Source organism: Mycetomoellerius zeteki, unplaced genomic scaffold (assembly GCF_001594055.1).
Source record: "Mycetomoellerius zeteki isolate Tzet28-1 unplaced genomic scaffold, Tzet1.0 scaffold231, whole genome shotgun sequence".
Lineage (NCBI taxonomy): Eukaryota > Metazoa > Arthropoda > Insecta > Hymenoptera > Formicidae > Mycetomoellerius > Mycetomoellerius zeteki.
Genome location: NW_017257207.1, coordinates 5032 through 9315, shown reverse-complemented (window position 1 = coordinate 9315; position 4284 = coordinate 5032).

The window sequence follows — 4284 nt, the reverse complement described above, 5'->3', positions numbered from 1 at the left end:
GTGTAACGCGCGTCCGCGGAGTCCCCTTTTACGTATTACATCAGGATGATACAACATCACGCGACGACACGCGCGTGCACGTCCGCACAAGATGGACGGCCAAGAGCAACTGGTGGCGTGATCCTTCTCCTCGAGGGAGTCGGCCACCTTGGCATCTTCATCCCCACTTACTAGTCTCCGACCAATAGGAAAATTCGTCCTTTAAGTGGTCGGATCTCCTTCTTCTTTGGCAGGAAGGGAATCGGTGCCTTGTTTATCTAGAATCTCCATTTTCTTTTTCTTGGAAAATTCCATTTACTAAACTACTATCGGTTTTTACCTCGATCAGCTGTTACAGCCGTTATATATATATATATATCAACTAATTTGGAAATTCTAAATAAACATTTCATTAAGAAATTTACTCCTTTTTAATAATCTTAAAATTAATATTACATAAATTTGTCCTGTAATAAATATAAAATAAAATAAAATATTAGTAAATTTGATCAAACGTGAGACGCTATTGGCGACTTATACGTACGCTCGGATCACTTATTTTTTATGACATTTCTATGTCTTTTACTAAATTATATCTTTGTCTCAGGTTTGATATGTTCGAGTAAATATCTTTCTTAGGATTAATTCTAACTTAACTTTTTCTTTTTCTTACAGGTACTTTGGACTCTTCCCTGGTAATTTGTCTATGACTCAAGCTCACATAGATTGTACGGACTACGGCTATCTTATATCTACGAAATAATATGGTAAGTATAAAATATATTTATATATATCAAATAAAACATAAAATTCTTTATTAACCTTTTCATTCTATTTAAGGCTTCTGATAACATTCTTTTCCAATTTACGCAGGAATTCTAATTTTAGCGAATACCCGCGCGAAGTTACACTTAACTTTTAACCGCTTCCGCATCTAAAGAGCTCGTTTAGAGTCTCGGCTGCCTCGCTTGTCTATTTTACGCGAGATGACAATTCTTTAGACGTCTTAAGGACGTTAATAAATTCCTTAATGGAATCTTACTGCCTCAAATAGGCATTAGGTGTATTTAACACCTTCCTCGACTTTTTTGTCGAAGACCTATTTCTCACTACGAGTATCAATGATCTCGTAGTGGAATTTAACTTATGAGCTTTTATAGCTCCTATTGAGTCCTTTTAAGCGTAACACTTGTTTGACAGGTTCGTTATATAATTATTATATTTTTATGTATGTTTAAATTTAAAATAAATCAAAATGTATATTCTAAATGAATATTAAGCGAATAAAATTCTTTTTGAACCTGTATGTATTTTTATGATTAATTAATGTGTTAACGTTTAGGCAAATATATTGTAAAATTTATGATTAATGTTTTGAGCTGCTTATGGCTCTGTATAACTCGTTTCAAGTTGAGATTAATTTTAATCAAATGTATTGCTTTTAAGCATGTAAGATAAAATAACAGAATTTCATTATGAATATTAGAATTGATGAACGAGCTGATTTACTATTATTACAAGCTTTTAATCTTACTTTTATTTATGTTTGATACTTTAGGCATCTTTAGCCTCTGGAATAGTTAGTACAATAGATGTATAAATTTATTAAAGGATATTTTTGTTAAAATGTTTATTTATAATGTTATATCTTATTTCTAAAGTATAGATAAAAATTTTTTATTCATCAAATAATAATAATAATATTAATATAAATTGCTTAATTCTACTTTTGTTATATATATTTGTGTGAGTGTCAGTTTTTTATTTATATGCGGGGTGAATTTATTTTCTCGGGAGGGCTCTTCGGTTTATTCGCCTCCTTTTGTAGTTCCTCCAGCTGTTTTGCCTCTTGGATTGGTTCGTTGGGCTTCCCCAGAATTAAAAGTCTCTCGGCTTGTGTCTGTGAACGTTTAATTTAATATTTTTATTTTTGCGAAATTGAGGCGATTCGCATCGACCTCAGCGAATCTGAGTGGCGGTTGCAATGTAAAATGAGGTTTACTTCTCTCTCTCTCTCTCTCTCTCTCTCTCTTCTGTTTATAGTATACTTTATTAACATTAACTAAAATGACAAAAATGAGATCAAAAAGATAATTTATTAAGAATAATTAAAAATAATGATTTTTAATTTTTTTACCACTCTCACTTAATCATGAAGAACTGAATTTGATGATGAGCCACTAGCACTGAAATTTGAAGGTGGAGATTCAAAACCTGAGAACTGAAATTTGAGATTGGAAACGAGATCTTTATTTGAAGATCTCGCTAGAATTTAAGATTTGAGAAACGATTATGAATTCGAGCCTCATCTTCAATGCATAGTCTGATTCCGGCCTTACGCGGAACGTTTGTGATTGGTTCCACTCTCGTTCCGCGTAATGGTACGTTTCCACTGAACGCGTCACGCGTCGCATCGTGATGCATCGTCGAAGGAGAGAAAGAGACAAGTCTTGGGCGCCAGACGACGTCAATTTCACGAACGAAAACGCAAGCCCCGCGGAAACCGCGAGGCTCCGGTAACACCAAAGAACCACCAAACCGAGAGCGGTTTCTCGCCCGCGTGAGGGCTGGCTAGCTCTACCTAACGGCAGAGGGGGGGGGGTACGGGCAAGGGCCGGTTAACAGGAGTAGGAACGGGACCTTCGAGGGCAGGGCGCGAACATAATTATCTCCATCAAGTAAATAATAAGTGCGTTTAATAGATAGATGCAACAGACAGTAACGTAACCGAAAGCGTAGAGATCGCCAACCAAAGAAACAGGAAAAGAAAGGCGACCGACAGACAGAGAGCAGCAGCTCTAGCGCGGTAAAACGAAAACGGTGCTATTATATAACCGATAATCCGGCCTTGCGGTCAGGCAGGCGCGATAGCCGCGGAGAGAGAGATAGCAAGCGGTGAACTTAGCTAGCAATTCCAACAGGCCGACCCGGCGCCGGGACCTCGCGAATCCACATGCACGTTCATGCACGCCGGTAATACGCACGCGGAAAATCCCCGCGACCGCCGAATTCGCGCCCGCGATACCCCACGCGATGGCTCTTCCGCCTCGCCAAGACCGCGATCTCCAGGAGGCTCGTCCTCGCGACTCGACGCTATCCCCGACAGCCCCGTGCACGCGGGCCCGAGAGCCTCTCACGCTTGGCGCCGGCCACGCCGTAACACCAAGACGGCGCCGCTTATGGCGGCCACCGCACTAACACTAAATTCGCGTGCCGACGACAGAACGCGAGGGCGACCCTCTGCCCCGTTGCATGCGACTTCACAAGAACCCGGTATCCGCCCAAGGGGCAACCTCACCGATAGCTGGATCCCGCGACGATCCTCGGATTCGGGGCCTCTCGCTCGTCCTCTCAATTCTCGCCGGGCCGGGACGTCTATTCTACTCGGTAGCTGGAAGCGGAAGAGGACGAGCAGGATCGCGATCGATGCGCGATCAATCCGCGAGCTCCCCCCCTTTACGGGGTTGCGCAGCCGCGTCGCGCGTTGTCGCGACCAATTAGCGGGCTAGCGGTCCTTCGCGCGCAAGGACGTGCGCGGCGACTCGCCACGGGGCGCCTGGCGGCCCCGAAAACTTTCGCTGGTGGGCCTCCCTTGCCGGTCGTCCTCGGTTGGTCGCGCCGCGGTCGTGGCCGGGCGCACCGCCCCCACGCTAGCTCCTGCGGCTCGCCGGACGTGACTTGGCTCGCTGGGATCCTCGGGATCCTCTCCTGCTCGTCGTATGCTCCTTGCACCATCCTGGGGCTCGGGCGCCGCTAAATCCTAAGGCGGGGGTGGCCGTTGCTTCCTTCCATTGGCTGGAAGCGCTTACCGGCTCCTCGCCGCCCGTCTCCGGCCCGCGGGATTCTTCCGTGGTGGTCTTCCCTCCGGTGGTTTCTTCGCTCGGCGAGGCTTTCGTGATATTTAGACATGAAATAAATTCGCCGGGGATTAGAAAAAAAGTAACTTAACGCTAATTTACGGCCCCCTGGAGATTTCGCTCGCTCACGCGTCCCGGCTCGGGTCAGGCGCGAATCCGCGCTTTGTGACGGCAAGGGTCGCTGCGACGCTGCAGCGAACTGCAACGTCACAACTCATATACACAACCCCTCTCTTTCTCTCCTTCGACGACGCGTCACGACGCGACGCGTGACGTGCTCAGTGGAAACGTACCATTACACTATTCTGCTCCATGAGTGTGCATCCGAAGGCTTTTGATTTCTGCGCAATAATCTTCTGCGCAGATGTTCGACGCTCGACGCTTCTATGGCATGATCGCGTTCAGCAGCTGAACTGTTGCGGAGCGGATCCTTTTTTTTTTTTTTTTT